This window comes from Lissotriton vulgaris, chromosome 5, assembly GCF_964263255.1.
Source record: "Lissotriton vulgaris chromosome 5, aLisVul1.2, whole genome shotgun sequence".
Taxonomy (NCBI): Eukaryota; Metazoa; Chordata; class Amphibia; order Caudata; family Salamandridae; genus Lissotriton; species Lissotriton vulgaris.
The window spans coordinates 642,484,678-642,504,839 of NC_141693.1; positions in this window are offsets into that span (position 1 = coordinate 642,484,678).

Here is a 20,162-nt window from a genome sequence, read left to right on the forward strand (position 1 = left end):
ATGCAATAACATGACATAAATGTTATGAATAATTGTGCAAAATAAGCCCTAAACTGCATGTCCCACAATGCACCTTTAGATGCACAAAAATATAAATAATTGAAAGTAAAGTAGGACAACTGTGTAACACTGCCGTGAGAAGGAACCATCTGGTTCGAAACGCGTAGGCTGTAACAGTGTTTGAATAAATCTTCATTGCATCCAACGAGCGGGGTGCTGGTTTTCCTTTTTCGTGTAAGATTAAAACACGGGACCCGGTCCTGGCCCCGAATCCAGCACCGACTTGCCAAGCTGTTCCCTCTGCGACAGGAATATATATATATATATATATATATATATATATATATATATATATATATATATATATATATATATATATATATATATATATATATATATATATATATACACACAAAGGTGTATTGAAGAATGAATGCTTTTACAAGTGCCTAAAGGAATAATTTTGTGTGTGCGTGACTGACTGTATAAGTGAGTGATTGAACATGTCTTACAGAATGCATGGGTTAGTGACTAAACTGTGTGAACGTATGTATTAGTCTCCATTGGTGTGTAAGCAACCGCATGGGTTGCTGAATACATACATGAGTGTTTAAATAGGTTATTGATTTGTTGTCTGAGTATCTGTATGGGTCCCTAAGTGTCTGTGTGAGTGTATGAGTCTGTGCATAGATGTCTGAGTGGGTGATTAAATGGTTGTATGGATTAAAAAGTGAATCTGAAAAGGGCTGTAAAGGTGAGTTAGTATGTCTATGGGTGTGTTGGTGAGCGAATAAATGTCTCAGTGGTATATCGTTGACTAACTACATATATTTTCAACCACTATATAAGAGTGATGGAGTATATAACTGAATATATGTGAGACTAAGTTATTTCAGGAGTGGGTGTATAAATAAGTGTCTGCTTCTATCAGAGAATGTATAAGACAGTAAATGTGTGTTAGATTCTGTATAAATAAGTGATGTGGTATGTTTAAAAATAACGAAGTTGGTGTGTATAACTGTATACATGATTAAATGGGTATGTGATTCATTCTTTGCATTACTGACTAGGCATGTGAATAACTCTATGGATGAGTGGCAGCGTGTGCCTGTATGTATAGATGTATGAGTGCATATTATAGTCCTTTATTGATGAGTAACTACATGTATAAGTGACTGGATGTGTGTGTAGACCTAGGAAATAGTGAGTGCTATGTAGTATATGGTAGCCGTCTGTGTATGTTTTCAAAAATAGTTGTCAGCATTTTAGAATGGGTGTATCAAAGTTTCTATTAGAGCATCAGTATGTGTATCAGATTGTCACGTAGATGATGTTATGAGTGATGTCATTTGAGATATCATCAGTGATGTAATCAGTGATGTCACTGACCATGTCATGGGTGATGTAATACGTGACATCATCATCAGTGCATTAGCTCAACTAACTATAACAGGCAAATTTCTCTTGTTTTATATGAGTCAAATGTTCAACTAACTATAACGTCCCTGAAAACTATGGTGTTTTTAGTGAATTTCTATGGTTTTTTACATGTTAATTCCTAACTATACCATCTGTAAAACCTATGGTTTTTTCAGTGAATTTCAAAGATTTTTTAACCGCTTGCATGCTTATGACAAGCTCAGCTCGTGTTGAGGCACAGTGGAGCTATGGTCATGACGAGCTGAGCTCTTCATTACTGTTGTGGCCCTCCCACGCGTGGCTAATTCCCCGCCTGTGAAGGCATTCTATTTGAGTGGGTGGAGTCAGGACGAGTTGGACTCATCATGAGTACCGCGGCGCCACGCGGGCCCCTTCCCCTGTACAGCAGGGGAATTAGCCAGGCGTGGAAGGGGTTAAATGTTAATTTCATATTTTACCTATATTTTTTCTATTATATTTTTAAATATGTTGGAAATCTATTATACTTTTTTTTTGTTACTTTAAAAATCATGTAATGTTTTATATCTTCCCCCAAAATTATGTATATTTTTTTTGGGGGGGGGAACTGCACTCCCATAACCGGTAGCGTACCAAGCTCCATCACCACACGAATCCTATCCGCCATATTGCTAAACTCATAAATGATGCGCATTTCGTATCCCACAAGTTTATGGCAATGCGTCACGCGTAACATCATACACGCATGAAGTCACCCCAGGTTCTACTTTTGTATCCGACGGATACGCAGTACCAAGCCATGCGCTACATCATGTACGTATGGGGTCGCGCCTGCTGCGTGTGGCGTATTCGACGAGTACACGCTGCCAGGCCCTCTGTTACATCATAGACATATAGTATCGCACCGGGTACGCCATTCCCTTTTTTTGTCTCAAAAGTGTATCCAAATAACTTTAAACAGTATATGAGAGCATGCAAAAATCTAAATTATTTTAAACATTTATATACTTCTAACTGTGATAAACTTATATTATGATAAATATATTTTGTCAAAATCGCGTCGGGTGCGGCCTCCTTGCGTGCTCTTTGTGCGATTGCCATGTGACCTTAAAAAAAGGCATTTGATTGGTTCATAACATTTCCCATTGTAACAGTTGAATGCCCTCACCCATTTTACTCATTCTCTACAGCGTTTGATGAGAGACACATTTTCTGCTTAAAAAGCTTTTTTGAAAAATATTTTCCTGTTTATAAATATGTTATACTACACACAACATGCGATGATCATCTTGATCAATATCCATGCTCTGTACATTAGCCTTCCACGTGTGATTGCCATACATCTCAAACGTTCCATCAAAAAACAAATATGTGCTACACAATGCCCCTGGTGTGTGTGTGTGTGCACATTATTGTGTTCCCTTTCGGCCTGGGTATTGGTGGCTCTAAGGAGCATCATCAGCCACAGGCAGACTGCACATACTAGATCACATGCTATCTGATTAACGATAATTTCTGCCCTCCGGACACATGCTACACTAATCTAAATTGCACACTCTGCGAGGTCAAAACTACAAAAGAAACACACATAAGTACCCTTCCTGGCCAGGGAGGTTCTGAACAACGCCCAAGTCCCTGAAATAATTATTCACACCCCTATGCTGGCCTGGCGTACTCAAGCCCAGCCCACTTTGCGTACGTATAAATAGGATAACCATGATGCCACACAACCCTCTTCTTCCACAATACCTCAAATGATGTGCTGCATCCACCTTGCATATCAAAATATGCAATAAAAAAATAAATGGATCCATGAGGTGTACACCATCCTGGCAATCAACACGGGCTCTAAAATGTGAGCCCTACTGCTCGTCATTTACGAAACGGATCCATGAGATGCACACTCTCCTGCAATCAACACTCCATCTGAATTGTGAGCACTGCTGCCCGTAGTGTTTGCTCACACCAACAGCAGGTAAGCAGAGCGGCCTGGGTGCACAGGGCCTCCAATTGAGTGTGGTGCGGCGAGAGGGTTGGGATGCTTCAGCCTGGCTAGGCAGGTGCGAACAAACAAAATTGCCATGTGTTATGATGTGATCTTTGTCCTCATTCAGTCACATCTCTGTCCCATTTAAAAGACCTGCTAGACCGTACTGTAGGCCTGAGCCAGCGGGCAGCGCTGTCCTACAGACACCCTTTCAGCGTGGTGCTGCGGGAGGGGTGGGATGCATTGCCAGTCTGCATATGTGCGAATAAGCGGTATTGCCTTGTGTTATGATGTGATCTTTCACCTCATTCAGTCACACCTCTGCCTCATTTTAAAGACCTGCTGTACCATAAGGTAGGCCTGAGCCTACCGGCAGTGCTGCCCTTCAGACACCTGATGAGGGCGGTTCTGCAGGAGTTGTGGGGTGCATCAACCTGAGGGCGCACCTGCGAAAAAGCGATGTTGCCATGCGTAATGATGTGAACTCGGACCTCATTCAGTCACATTGGTCTAATTTTAAGGACCAGATGGACCGTACTGTAGGCCTGAGCCAGCGGTCAGTGCTGCCCTACAGACACATGTTGTTGGCTTATAGTGAGCTTCTTGCTAAGTGTACATGCACACAATGGCTCCCGCCACTGCATTACACGCGCACATTATGCTTCGAGCATGCCCTCTGTTCCTTTGTATGTGAATGTTGGCATAACATATTTTTATTTAACCTTGTGTATTCTCGTGCACTCCAACTCCACTTTGAACCACGATTACCACTAACAGTTGGTAGTTCGTACTTCAAAAACGAAGGGTGCACTCAACTCTTATTTTCTATGAAGCTTGAAATAAACCTTCATTTACCTCCAGACGTTTCCACCATTAAATTATTTCTCCCTTTTCAGACATTCCATTGATTGCGGAGCGGGAGCTGATCCCGCAATGATGCCCTGGCATTCTGACACCTTCCATCATGGTATCAAGACACTGTCCCCGACCGGAGACCTGGTCTACTGTACAAACATACCCTGTACTAGGAGCTTGCACCAACACGTTGTGGGAGACACCAGTGGTGGCTGGTGAGCAGTGAAGCCTCGGTGTCCAAGACCTACAATTGAACACAATGCGGGGGAAGGGGTTGGGTTGCAGCACCCTGGGTGCACAGGTACATGCAAGCGATTTTCCTGGAGCTAATAATGTAGGACTATATTATCAAAGAACGGCGATAACATTATCACCACTTTAGCGACAGGAAACTACTGCTAAAGTGACGATAAGGGGTTGATAATATGCCCTTGTTAATTCCCATAGAATCCCAGGTTTACACCAGAACCTGGGCTCCTGAGGGAATTCACAAGGGCATGTTATCAACCCCTTATTGCCGCTTTAGCGGCAGTTTCCCTCCTCTAAAGCGGCGATAATGTTATCGCCCTTCCTTCATAATATGCCCCATAATCTCTGGCCTCATGTATTTAATTTTAAGGACTTGCTGAACCACACTCTTTCTGGCAGACCCCAGCGTCCTAGACAAATGGGTGACGGAGGGTAAACACTAAGGGGTGGATGCAGTAGGCTGACGCTCAGTCTCCTCCTCCCTCTCTTCTTTTGACTCTCCCTCCCCTTCTCCCTTCCACCCACTCCCCCTCCCTTCCATTCTCACTATGGTCCTTTCATGTGGACTACCTTTCTTTACCTCTTCCGCTTGGCACACATACTTATGTTTCATTTTTGCCTTGCAGGTTTCCTACGCTGCTTCCACTGGAGTCCAACCCACACTAATTTTATTATACTATTCTATTAAAGTTACTTTTCTATTTATTTCTGTTTTAATAAAGGTTACTTTTTTTCAAATAAATAGTTGAGTGTATAGGTCTTCTTTTTCTGACAACACTTGTCTATTATTTATTGTGAACGCATCTGTTTATAGGAGATTTTAAGGACAACACTAGTTAATATTAGAGTGCACCTACCAAACATAATCTAACTGACTATCAGACAAATGAAGCCTGGGTAATTGTACAACTGCAGTGCTATGAGAATATCACTTTATAACACCATAAGTACTGCCCGTTTAATTACAGAACAAATAAGGCACTGCCTAGGACAACCGAAGCTTCAGGGACTGCCGAGGCCCACCCTGCATATTTAAATAAAGACCCGGAGTGTGGCGATCCCCGGAATTCAGTTGGCCTCAAACCCCCCTGAACAATTAGTAAAGATTACCCGGGAAGGTGGCGCTCCCCTAGGCTGCAAAACGTCTCTGTGCCCTTCCGCGCCTAATTTACATGTGACATTAAGATCCCCAGTCCTACAGAGACCCCGCAATAAAATAATTGGATTGGCCACGGAACATTATACACCCACCAAGGGCCTCACTTAAAAGAATGGGTGAGACCCCGCTTTTTTTTTGTTCTTTTCTCTCCATTTTTCATCCGCATTCCCTCTATTACAGCGATACAAGTTTTTCTTTCTCTTACTTCAAGTAGTTGAACAAGTATTTGCTATCACAGGGTGAAAGCCATGCACTACCCTCTAATAGCAAACACAAATGTCCAGCGAATGGACACCACGGGACATTGTATGAGCTGCGCCTGAGAGGTCGTCCTCTCTACTACCATGATGCATTTGTTAGTATAAACGCATACTAACACTACTTACACATGTGTAGTACAGCGATCAGAATGTAGTGAAGAAGCAGAGGAAGCACAAAATTTAAAAATATAAATCCTACCAGAAGCTGCATGAGTTAGTTCAATGAGCTGACGACCCTGGCATGAGTAGAACCAGCTACACAAACAAATCAGGTCTTCAGCACAATGCAAGCAATTTTGAAATATTGGTGAGTGGTGCCTTCTTTTTGCCTTCTCCCGCTCATCGCCAAATTTATGTAGTGCAGAGGCAGACAGCAGTGGATCCAATAAGTAGATTTATTACAAGAAAACAAGACACTTAAAACAACCACCACAGGAGCAGACAGCAAAGCTACCATCTAATCCAGCACTGTGTACTAACTCCGCAAGGCTCCCCTCATGATAGGCCTACATTCCAACATTACATACAGAGGGCCATATTATCAAGGAACGACGTTAAAATTATCACTGATTTAGCACTAAAACGGCGATAATGGGCTTGATAATATGCCATAGAGAAATCTACAAGAAGCCCATATTCTGGTTTTAACATGGCCTTCTATTGGAATTCTCTACAGCATATTTTCAAGCCCATTATCGCCCTTTTAGCGGCAGTTTCCTGCCGTTAAAGAGGCAATAATTTTTACAGCATTCCTTGATAATATGCCCCTTAGATTCTAGTAGAATTACATACTAACATTCTACTATGACTTACAATGTAATACTAGATAGTGCACATGACTTTACAGCAATGAGCTCATGGTTTCATCCACTAGTCTTCGGACGGTAGGGGTAAGACTTTCGTATCCTACTCCCTATATTGTATAAACTTAAACTAACACTTCTTCCACAAGTATGCTACAGTGCCCATAGAACATCACTTTACAGCAATGAGCTCACAATATAGGCTCACGGTTTAATCCCCGAGTCTTCACACAGGTAAGGATGAATAGTTTGCTTCCCACTCCCTATATACTATAAACTCATACTAACACTACTTACACACCTATACTACAATGGCTAGTATCCTACAGCACCCAGAGCCCATCACTTTACAGCAATCAGCTTGGTTTCATCCCCAAGTCTTCACACCGGTAGGCATAACTACTTCGCTTCCGCTTCCGGTATACTATCAACACACAGTAGCGGTCAGTAGTTCGCTTCCTGTATGATATTAACGCCTACTACGACTACTTGCACACGTATGCTACAAACACCAGACCACATCACTTTACAGCAATCACCTCACGGTTTAGACTCTCGGTTTCATACCTGAGTGTAGCACCATATCATATCACCACCATGCCATTTTGAGCAACACCGTACTTTCAGATCATTAACAGTGATAACTACCTACTGGCGACCGCCAGTAGGTAATCAAGAACACATTATAATAGTTCCTTGATTCTTTTAGCTTTCAAAAATTCTCTCTATTTCTGTCTTTCTACTTTTACTTTAAAAAAAACAAATTATTAGGTTTTTTTAAACAGTTTTTTCCCACTAAACCAAGGGTAAGGAGCACAACATTACATACGATCAATTAGAGTTTCTACAGAAAAGCAAATAAGAACATGATAAAAGCAAGGGGATAGGAAGACATCAGGAATAAAACAAACCTAAAGCATGACACAACCATATCAGTAAACAGTCCATTCCCCTATACAATCCTATTGTCCTAAATCTCCTCCTTCCAAATAATTATTGGTTCCCATATTTTTAAACCCAACTTCCTCCCCTTCTTCCCTTTTCTAGCATAAATTGCTTTTTCCAAATTATATATATTAAGAATCCTGGCTAGCCACTGTTGATATGTCGGTGGTAATGGGTCGAGCCATGCTGAAGCGATACACAATCTTAATACAGCCATTGCCACAAAAATAAAATAGCATCCTTCCCCCTGAGTACCATCCGGGATCACACCCAGCAACATTAACGAGGGGGTTAAGTTAACTGGTATACTTAATGCCATTTGTACAAAAATCTCGATTTCTTTCAATATTATCGATAAGTGTGGACATGTTGCAAATACATGTACTATATCAGCATGTAGACTTCCACATCTTGGGCAGTTAATGTCCGTTACAGCCCCCCATTGCGCGATTTTTGCCGGAGTATAGTATAACCGGTAGAGTGTCTTATAGTGCTGCGCCTATTATAATTTAAAACAATCCGCTTCTACCTCCAGCTTACTTGCCCAACTTTCCCCCCATTTCTCCATATCATCCTGTTTTGTTTCTATTAATTCATAATAAAACCTCTTAATAGTGCAGCTAACTCCTTCCTGTACCACCTCCAATATGGCATTTTTTTAAAATCCAGCAGGTCCCCCTCTTTTATTTGCCAGAAAGCTTCTTACTTGAAGGTACTTAAACATTGCCTTGTTTTTATACCATACTTTGCCTGAATCTCAGAAAACTGCATCAAACCCTGGGACCCCATCAGATCACCAATCCTCGTAATTCCCTTTCTCACCCATACCGTAAAAACTGCATCAGAGAAGATATCGTAAGGGAAAGAAATATTTTTTATTGAATTTTTTAACATTTTTACCCCCTAAACCGAGGGCAAGAAGCACAACATATCATAAAATGAATAAATTCATGAATCCCAAAGGTATACAAACAACAACCAGGGAATAATAGAAAATCAAAAGGTAATAAAATAAATACATCATAGCTACTACAGCTTATCTCAATAGTTAATGACATCATTCATCAATACATCTCTATATACAATTCAATTATCCTAGATCTCATCTTTCCATCTAGTTATTGGTTTCCATATTTTCAACCCAGTTTCCTCCCTTTCTTCCCCCTTCTAGCATAGATTGCTTTTTCCAAATTATGTATATTCAAAATCCTTGCCAACCATTGTTCATATGTCGGTGGTGTTGGGTCAAGCCAAGCTGAAGCAATACATAACCTTAATATTGCCATGGCCACAAAAATAAAATAGCATTCTTCCCCCTGTGTACCGTCTGAATTTACACCCAACAAGATTAAAGTGGGGGTTAAATTAACTGTTATTCTCAATGCCCTTTGCATATAAGTCTCTATTTCATTCAGAATTGTACATAATAGTGGGCATGTTGCAAATACATGTATAATATCTGCTTGCAGGCTTCCACATCTTGCACAATTAATACCGGTTGTAGCTCCCCATTGTGCAATTTTTGCTGGAGTGTAATATAACCGATACAGTGTCTTGTAATGTTGTGCCTGCAATGCTGCAGAGCACAGAGCATTCTGACCCAACTCTAATGACATATTAAAGCAATCTATTTCAGCATCTAATTTAGTTGCCCAGCTTTCCCCCATTTCTCCAAATCATCTTGTTTTGATTCCATTAATTCATAGTAAAACCTTTTAATACTACAATCAGCTCCTTCCTGTACCAGCTCCAGAATATTGTTTTTCTCAAATCCAGCAGTTCCCCCTCTTTTATTTAACAAAAAACTTCTTACTTGAAGGTACTTAAAAAAATGCCTTGTTTCTATCCCATATTTTGCTTGAATCTCTGAGAACTGCATGAGACCCTCAGATCCCATCAAATCACCATTTTTAATAATTCCTTTTTTTACCCAAACCATGAATGCTAGATCGGAGAAAATTTCATTTAAAATTTGAATTATTCTTCATTCTTGTGTATCTATTATTTTTACCTAAGCCGTATCTCTTGCTGAAGGCTTTCCAGATATTTATGCTGCCATGAGTGTCTTAAAACGAGTTCTCTTATAGTATGCTGAATCGAAATATCTAAGGAGTACATTATTAACATCTTCTCCCAGCAGGAGACCATATATTGCCAGGGTTCCTAATTCATCATCCCCCTCCATTTCTGCACCACCAATTAGCCCCACCATATTTTGCACTTTTCGGATAGCCTCCGTGGGTGATGATGTAAGAACTGCCACATCATCGGCATAAGCAAGAATTTTGCATTCCCCCCTATGAGTAATCAATGGAGCTATATCTTCATTTCTTCCCATCCTCCGAATCAAGGAGTCCAAGTACATAGCAAACAACAGAGGGGAGCACGGGCACCCCTGTCTTGTCCCCCTATTAATTGTAATCTCCCTAGTTAACCCCGAGTTTACCCTTACAGCAGCTACCGGATTCCTACAGAGTGTTTTTATCGCATTAACAAATCCCTCCCCGAATCCCACTCTTTTTAAGACACACCATAGATAGTCCCAGGAAACCCGATCAAACGCCTTCTCGGCATCTAAAAACAACGCCGCCATCTGGCCTCCTGAGACTTCCATGGAGTCTAGTAAAGTAATAAGTTTCCCAGTATGGTGAGTCATTCCCTGCCCTGGTATAAATCCATGCTGATTGATGGAAACTAATGGTGTTATCACATTAGCAAACCTTACTGCTAGTGCCTTGGAATAAACCTTTGTATCAGCGTTCATGAGTGTAATAGGTCTATAAGAGCCAGGTTCCTTAGATGATTTCCCTTTCTTTAAAATAACCACCATTTCTGCACCAGACCACGAGCCTGGTACAGATACCCCTATCTGTGCTTGTTGCAAGGTTTTCACCATGTCCTTTCCCAATGCTTTCCAGAATACCTTAAAGAACTCTATAGGTATTTGATCAGGCCCTGCTGCCTTTCCTGAGGGTAAACTCGTAAGGGCGGCTTCAATCACCTGAGAATCTAAGGGTAAATCTAATCTCTGTCGTTCTTTATCTTCTAACATCACTTTTTCAATGCTCTCTAAATAAAGTGCAATTTCCACGGGGTCTTTTCCTTGCTGCTCTTCATATAATTTCATATAAAACGTTCTAAAAACTTCTTTAATCTCCTGCGTATCTGTTACTTCAATCCCTGAACTGTCTTTAATCGCCCTTATCTCTCCTAACGCAATTTTTTGCCTTGTTCGTATTGCCAATGTTCATCCCACCCTTTCACTAGCTTCACAGCACTTCTCTCTATTTGCCACATATATTTTTGCTGCCTTAGTTGCTATATCTTCCTCTGCCTCCATCCTTATCTTTGCTAATTTAATAAGAGAAGACTCCGGCGAGTTACCTGTTACTATACATTCATTTAACTCCTCCTCGGCTAAAAGCAGCTGTGTTTTTACTGTTTGAATTCTAAGTCGCTCCTGTTTACGTTTGTTCACACTATAGCTGATGGTCTCACCCCCTTACCCCCGCCTTGAAGCTGTCCCATACAATACCATCTGATGCAGTACCTCTATTTGTTGTCAAATACTCCTCAATCCATTGCTTCAAATGTTGAATATAAATCTCATCCTGCAGGAGCACTCTTTCAAATGTCCACCTTGTACCCTCCCTAGAGCTCAACGTGGCAGTATAGTTTAAAATTAAGGGATTATGGTCAGACAATAAGCGAGGCATCCTCTCAAGCTGAGATTTAGATAGACAGTTACTTCCTACGAGGAAGTAATCTAATCTTACACTCACCCTATGCGGGGCGGAATAATATGTGTATCCCTTCTCTTGTGGTTTTAAATTATCCCAAAAATCTATTAGTGCATTATTCCTAGCCATATAACAAATTGCTCGGAAAACTCTTCTCTTCCTACCTTTATACGTTGTATGAAATCCTTCCATTAATCCTAGTCCCCCTGCACCATTGATATTAAAGTCACCTCCAAGAATAATACAAGGGGCCCATGTAGCCAGCTCTACATCCAGGTGTTCAAAAATTTCAGGGTCATCCCCTGTGGAACCATAAATCGAGCCTAAAGTGATCCACTCTTCCCCAATCAAACACTCTACCAGCGCCCATCTCCCCCAAGCATCCTCTAAATCCTTCCTCGTAGTAATATCCCTGCGCCTTGATAGTATTGCCACCCCCTATTTCTAGAGCCCTGTCTCGAGAAAGCTAAGGTTACAAAACCCAGTTGCCCCAAGAGATATATTTCAGATGCCATAATGTGTGTTTCTTGTAAAAGTAAAAAGTCAACTCTCGTATTTTTTAATAGAAGAGATACCTTCTGCCTTTTCTGCCTATCATTCAAACCACATATATTCCATGTCATTATTCGTACAGCCATTGATAAACATAAAAACGCATGTCCAATCCTTTTTAGCCATTTCAACTCAGATATTTGTTTCAACAGATATAGCCTCCACATTTCCTTATAGTTTATTTTCCTTTGGTTTGTTTGCACTTTTATATACAGTAATTCCATGTTGTGCCCCTTGCCCCCCAAAGGTCCCCACCCCCCTCCGAGAGCCCCCCCCGGCTGTCCCACCCCCCTACTGTCAAATAGGTCCATAAGACCTATATGTGGCGACTGTGACCCCCCAAGGGTGACGCTCTCTCTCACTCATCTCCCTTACCCATACACCTCCCAAAAAGCACACCACTCTCCCCTATTTTCTTTTATCCTTCCTCCATCTCCCCCCTTTTACCCCCTACACTGTCCTTCTCTCTACTATTCTTTTATCATACCCACAAATTCTTAAATATAGCAATCTTGTGATCCTCTTTTAGAACTCTATTATTATTTAAGTTTTCCGATTTCCGTGTGGAATCAGAGCCATTGTACCATCCTGAGATCTATTTTCCTTCAACCACACCAGATATTCTTGGGCCTTAATCTCCGAGTAAAAAACCTTAAATTGTCCATTTTTGACTACCTTCAGTCTACTAGGGAACATCAAATATGCCTCACATCCTAGTTTTTGAAATGGGGTTATTAGCTCCCTCATCCTCCATCTCCTCTCAACTGTTGTGTGGCAAAAATCGGGCCTAGCAAAGAATTTGACATCTTTATATCTGCATTTAGCCTGGGGTTTTGCCATTGCCATTATTTCTTCCCTTAATAGGTAATTTCCGACATATATAAGTATTGCCCTGGGTTTAGCAGATATATTGCCCTTGCTCTGTACAAACGGGAATCTGTGTGCACGCTGTATTTCCCTTTCCCAGTTCCAACCTGTTATATCCGGCAATGCACCTCTGAGAAATTCAATTACATATGCCCTCACGTCTTGCCCCTCCTTTCCCTCCGCCACACCCAGTAATCGTGTGTTATTTCTTCGCTGTCTATTCTCGAAATCCTCGAGTTTCCATAAAACATCTGACGTAGTTTTTTCTTGGCCCTGTTTGAAATCTTGCCACTTATTAACCTCATCTTCCAGATTACCGGTTCTCTCCTCGACTTCAGTAACCATTCCCACAAGATCTGTGTATAGTTTATTAACTTTCCTGAGAGCGCCCTGTATCTTCTTACTCTCCTGTCTCGCTCTACGGCTCTCCACTCTAGCCTCCAATTGAATCTGTTTCAACATAGAGTACATCATTTTAAATCCAAGCGGGTCTTGCCCTTGACCTTGACCTGTAGTCTGCCTCTGTCACATATCTTGGGTTGGTGCAGAACCCGCTGTCTCTTGGTACATTTGCGATGTCGCAGAGTAGTCCCAATCTAGTCTTTTTACAACCTGTACTTGTAGAGGACTTGCACCACTTTTAGTTCTATTCAGTCTCTTTTTCACTAGGGTCTTTGATTTACGTCTGGAGGGGAGTTTATGAGCTGTTTCTTCCCTCAGTTCCGAGCTATCTGTAATATCTGAGTCTAGTCCGGTTGGGAGTAACTCCATTTCCACTTCAATATCAGTATCAGAGTCTTTGGAAGCATTAGTTGACTCTGAGCTTGAACCAGGTTCAGTCCCTCCCACAGCTCCATCCTCCTCCTCGTCACCGCCCTCATTCAGTGAAAAAAAGCAATCATCACTCGGTGAGCCTGGGTTTAAAGGAGAATGTAGAGTAACACTCATAGTATTAGAATCCAAAACCGGTACATTTTTATCAATCTGTGACCCTATTGATATGGGCATTGTCACTCCACCTTTGTCTTGTTCCTCTATTCCCATAGTATCTTTTGTACAGTTCATGTCCTGTATTGTGGCCCCTAACTCCTTCGTACACTCTGATAGTAATTCAGCTGTGAATTGTAATCAATGATTGCCCACAGGATATAAATGTGTAAAATGAAGACTGCCACTAGAACGAGAAAACGAGGTAGACGCACGGACCCAAAAGAATCTAGGTGAGTGTCTTCGGCAGACCCCCCATAATATAAGAATGTAGAACAGTTAAACTTTAATTGAAACCCATCTAGTGTAACTTTAGAAATCCCCAGGTTAAAAAAAGGCTACTGCTGTCCCGAGGTTTGACGCTTTATCGATTTTTTTTACATGTTACAAAGCAAGACTCCAAGGGAGGTATAACTGTCAATCTACTAGAAAGCACGTGGGAAGGCAGTTTTGGTAGCACCCGGGAATTTAAAGGCTACTGCCGCTTTGAGTGCTGACACAATATCTGTGTGTCTTAAACGCTACAAAGCGAGATTCAAACCATAAACGGTAAAGCCACATAAAAGGTGTACTATTTTAAAAAAAGTTGGAAAAGAAGTTTAAAAAGAGTTTGCGCTCCCCCAAATATATAGATAATATCTAACCGTGAAACGCGCCACAATTAGTTAAATAATTTTTTTTTCTTTTTGATGTATTAAGCCAGTATAAAGTTATATACCATTTAAAGCAGGAAAAGTTCTGATAAGGATTTAAATAAAGAACTTTTCCTGAATACATGAATTACAATACTGAGGATAGAGATCACTAACACAGGATACTATTAATATTACCCCACAGAACATATCCGGTTCATGAAAAACAGGACAACAGAAATAGGACGCTATACCTCGTTGTGGAAGATTTAGTGAACACAAACAGGTAAGAATTAATTGAACCTAGAAAACCGCACTATAGGTTAAAGAGTGGAAAAATAACTGATATGCTGTAATAAACCTTTAATAGATCACAGCTGCTGATAAAAAGAAGACCACATAGGAAACACGAACTAACGGAACGGAACGCCTTGTTTCGCCTGTGTACGTCGCTCAGAGGTAAATTAAGAGACAAAAGAAAGGAGGTTTGTAAATAACAGATAAATTAGAAAAAGAAATAAAATTATGTTTGCACACATCCAGGTTAACCATAAAAATAACCAGACTGAAAGAGAAGTGGGACAGGAATATCAACCTGAACTACAGATCTCTTCTTTTTTCTTTAAAAGGTAAATCCATTAAAGATGAAAAGTATGACAAAGGGAATGTAAAGATTAGAAGTTTGAATATCATCTATTGTGCCCACAGGGTAGTATAACTGACAGGAAGTGAATACTGCATATCAACCCCAATATCCACCTGAACTACAGATTTCCTTTTCTTTCTTTAAAAGGTAAATCCATTAAAGATGAAAAGTATGACAAAGGGAAAATAAAGATTAGAAGTTTGAATATCATCTATTGTTCCCACAGGGTAGTATAACTGACAGGAAGTGAATACCCCTTACAAAATCCCTAAGGAGCAGAATCCATCTCCCGGGTTGTGACAACATCGCCTCCCATTCTGTTTAGAATAAAGGCGAGTAATTGGATTAGAATGAGTGATGGGAATGAATGGCTGATTTTAGAGATATATGGTCCAACACTAAAATATAATGGAGGGCGAGGAGAGCCTTACATGCATATGAAACAGTTGTTACAATACTGCAATTTTCAGCTATATATGGGATAGGAAAAATGGGATGAAAATTGATAACCGGTATTGTTAATACACCAAAAGAGTAGACTAGAAAATAAAGCATTAGGAAAGAGAATTTCTAAGATCCTCTTCTTAAACTGTTACTCATTACTGTCTCATACATACAGAAAGGATACTTAGAGTTGAAAATGATGACCCCACAAATTATGCTGTCCTGAAGAAGGTGTTACTGTTCCAGTGATATAACACCGAAACGCGTCGACGCTTTGAAAAACAGAACCCAATTAAAGCCCAAAGAAATAGCTGATATACAAAAAGTTTAGATACTGTAATTTCTGTTTTGAAAATAATATGAGGCTATTGGGTCAGTAGAGCACGTTAGTAGGAACTTCTGAACCTACATGGGAAAAGGGGTCTTTAATGTGATTCGTTATGTATTGTAAAGCTTTGATAATTTAGTAATAAAGAAGTTGTGTTTTTATGCAAAAACTGTTTTTAAATACTGTGTGTTTTATGAAATATTGTGAATAATTGTTTCAAATGTGATACACTATGTATGTTTTTAAATGCTTCTCAGAAAAATCTCCTGAATTTTTAAGAAAAAACGTTAAAAAAATTCTTCTTTTTTAAATATAAAAAATAAAAAGAGTGTAAACGTCATATCTTAGTGTTGGTGTTATATATACACATAACGTTTTTTCCATTTAAGATTTTGGTATGAATGAGATCTAGGAGTGTGAAGAAAAGAATGTGCAGTCCAGGGATTCTTTTTTGACTTTGAGCACTGCCAGAGATAACAGGCTGGAACTGGGAAGCTGAAATACAGTGTGTGCATAGATTTCCATTTAGACAGAGTAAGGGTAATATGTCAGCCAAACCTAGAGCAATACTTATATACGTAGGAAACTGCCTCTTGAGGGGAGAAATTATGGCAAAGGCAAAACCTCAGGCTAAATGTCGGTATAAGGATGTGGAATTTTTTGCAAGGCTTGATTTTTGCCACACAACAGTGGAAAGGAGATGGAGGATGAGGGAGTTAATAACTCCATTTCAAAAACTAGGATGTGAGGCATACTTAATGTTCCCTAGTCGATTAAAAGTGGTAAGAAACGGTCAGTTGAAGGTTTTCTATTCTGAGATTAAGGCCCAAGAATATCTGGCATGGTTGAAGGAAAATAGAGCTCAGGCTGCTAAGGATGGCATGGTGGCTTTGGTCTCACATGGAAGTCGAAAGACATAGTAATAGATGTTTAAAAACTATTCTAGCTAAGGATTTAAGGGGGAAAGAAAATAGGTGTGGGGTGTGGAAATAGAGAAAATAAGGGAGAGTGGTGTGTTTGTACTCAGGGTTTTGTTTGTAGGAAGGTATAGGGGCAGGGGGATGAGAGGGCTCGGCAATCCCAGGGGGTCACAGCTGCCACATATAGGTCTCATGGACCTATTTGCCAGTTGGGGGGGTGGGATCGTCAGGGTGGGCTTTCAGGGGAGGGGGTGGGGACGTAGGGGAGGTACAGGGCACAACATAAGGGATCACTATGGAAAAATACAAAGAAATCAAAAGGCGATAAGTGGCAAGCAATTTTGTAGTTTATATTTGCTGAATGGAATGTTTGAGTCGAAGTGGTTGAAGTGGCTTGGGCAGTTACCTGACGTGTTTTAATGGCTACACGGATAATGTCATGGAATGTATGCGGCCTGAATGATAGGCAGAAGAGGCAGAAGGTCTCTATCTTGCTAAAAAATATGAGAGTTGACTTCTTACTTTTACAAGAAACGCATATTATGGCATCTGAAGTACATCTTTTGGAGCAGCTGGGGTTCTCAGTTCTAGCTTTCTCAAGGCAGGGTTCTAGGAATAGGGGGGTGGCAATATTATCAAGACGGAGGGGTACTACCATTAGGAAGAAACTGGAAGATGCTTGGGGGAGGTGGGCTCTGGAAGAGTGCCTGGTTGGGGAGGAATGGATAACTTTGGGCTCCATCTATGGCTCTATAGGGGATGACCCGGAAATTTTTGAATTCTTAGAAGTTGAGTTGGCTACCTGGGCACCCTGTATTGTTCTTGGAGGGGGCTTTAACATTAATGGAGCAGAGGGGCTGGGATTAGTGGTAGGACCCCGTGTACTGTATCAAGGGAGGAAGAGAAGAGTTTTTCGTGCAGTTTGTACTTTTACATATAAATAGTTTTTTTAATATTCAAGTACACATCGAAGTCAGTAATGCAAAGTATTTTTATCAACACACTTTCTAGAACATTCCACAACACGTGGAGGTTAAAAGTTCATCCATTTTTTTTAAATCTAACAATATTTTTTGCAACATTTTCTCGAACATTTAACGGCAGGTGCAGGTTAAAAGTGCACGACTGTTTTAAGTTCGAACAGTGCCTACTAAATGCAAGTTGCAAGTGTGGTTAAGTTGAGCACATTTTATCCTATAATATGTACTCCACCTGCAAACTGCTTTCTCTTAACCAATCACAAACATACAGGTAGATTCATCAAAGACCCGTTTTGCGAGTCTGTAATAGCGATTCATAAGGAATCGCTATTACAGACTCGCAAAACGGGATTCATGTAGGAATCGCAAAATTAAATGCGATTCCTACACATTCCTTATTTGCGATTAGCAAATTGCTAATCACAAATAAGGAATAACTCCTTTTTCATTCCTATGGGCCAAAAGGCCCATAGGAATGAATGGGGAGTATTCCTTATTTGCATTTAGCAATTTGCTAATCGCAAATAAGATAGCGATTTAAAGGGTGCCAGGGGTGTCCAAAGGACACCCTGTAGCACCCCTTAAATGCAAATTCAAACAGGTGTTGCGCACACACATGTCCAAAGGACATGTGTGTGTGTAACATGCAAAAGAAAAAAATGCACTAAAGTGCTTTTTACTAATTTTTCACAATTTACCACGAAGTCAGATTTCGTGGTAAATTGCAACCAAATATTGCGAATTCACAATTTCAAATAGGGTGATGAATTGCATTTAAGGAATCTCTATTAGAGATTCCTTAAATCCAATTCCTCGCAAATATGCGATTTCGCAAATAGCGATTTTTGCATTTGGGATGATGAATCCCAAATGCAAAAATCGCACTCGCAAAGGGCCAGATTCTCAGAATCTGGCCCTTTGCGAGCGCAATTTTGTTTCATGAATCGGGCTGATACTTTTCCAGAAAACGAATGTGCACCCTACTTTTAACCCCTTCCATGCTCATGACGAACCCCAGCCGTCATGCACTACGGTGCTCGTGTGCTGATGACGGCTGGGGTTTGTCACGGCCCGACCCTGTTCGTGCTGTTTACAGCACACCAGGGGAATCGCGGCCGCATGGAAGGGGTTAAGAAACAATGCTTTTCATTTCCCAATCAGGTATCTTTAAACATATCTCTTATTCTACGAAGGAACTGCACAAGTTACAGACAGCTTTCCATACCTTCCAGTCAAATCTTCAAAATGCTAGGACATAGCTATGTTTTCTGGTGCCAGAGGTATGCAGAACAGAGACGTATTGACTTAGACCGAGGTTTACAAAATGTGGGCATTAAATGGTTTGGACAGAGAGGATTGAAGTGGCACCAAAGGTTGCCTTTGATTAAAACCTGTTTGCATATCCAACACCCTGACCTCATGATTGTGCACTGTGGTGGAAACGACCTAGCCACATTGACTGGGGTTGATTTGGAAATACTTATGAAGGACATCTTTGGACAACTGATGTTCCTTTAGCCTCAAACTGTCTTTTATATATTACAATATATGCCAAAGACAGAAGTGGAAATGGTCCTAACAATTTTGTCCTCAGATGGAAAAATCTCGGAAAAAAGGCACCAAAGCTGTCTCTGCATAACACAGAGACCACAAAATGGGGTCCATATACAACAACAACATACATTTTGATATGGAGGATATATACAGAATTGATTGAATACACTTCACAGATCTGGGAAACCGAGTTTTCCTGAATAACTTGAAGCTGAGGCGGAGGTTATAACGCCCCTGGTGTCAACTTGACAGCATGGCTTTATACCCAAAAGAGGGACCACGAATCACGTTAATAGAGTGATAACACTTCTGGATTATGCTAACTAATTTAGACACTTATTTATCCATTTATTCTTCCCTCGACCTTTAGATATTCATATATAAAAAAAAAATATTTTTCAAAAAGACACACATTCACTGGATGATGTCATCAGTGATGTCATCACTGATGTCATTTGAGATGTCATGAGTGATGTCATGAGTGATGTCACAGACCATGTCGTGAGTGATGTAATATGTGACGTCATCAGCAGTGTATTGCGGTGCGCGAGTTATAGTTAGCTGAACTAACTATAACGGGGGAATTTCAATGGTTCTGTATGAGTGAAATGTCCAGCTAACTATAACATGTGTGAAACCTCTGTTTTTTTCAGTAAATTTGCAAGGTTTTTTAAATGCTGATTCCTAACTATAACATGTGTGAAACTTATGTTTTATTCAGTGAATTTCTAAGGTTTTTTAAATGCTAATTCCTAACTATAACGTATGTGAAACCTATGGTTTTTTCAGTCAATATATATGTGTGTATATATATATATATATATATATATATATATATATATATATACACACACAC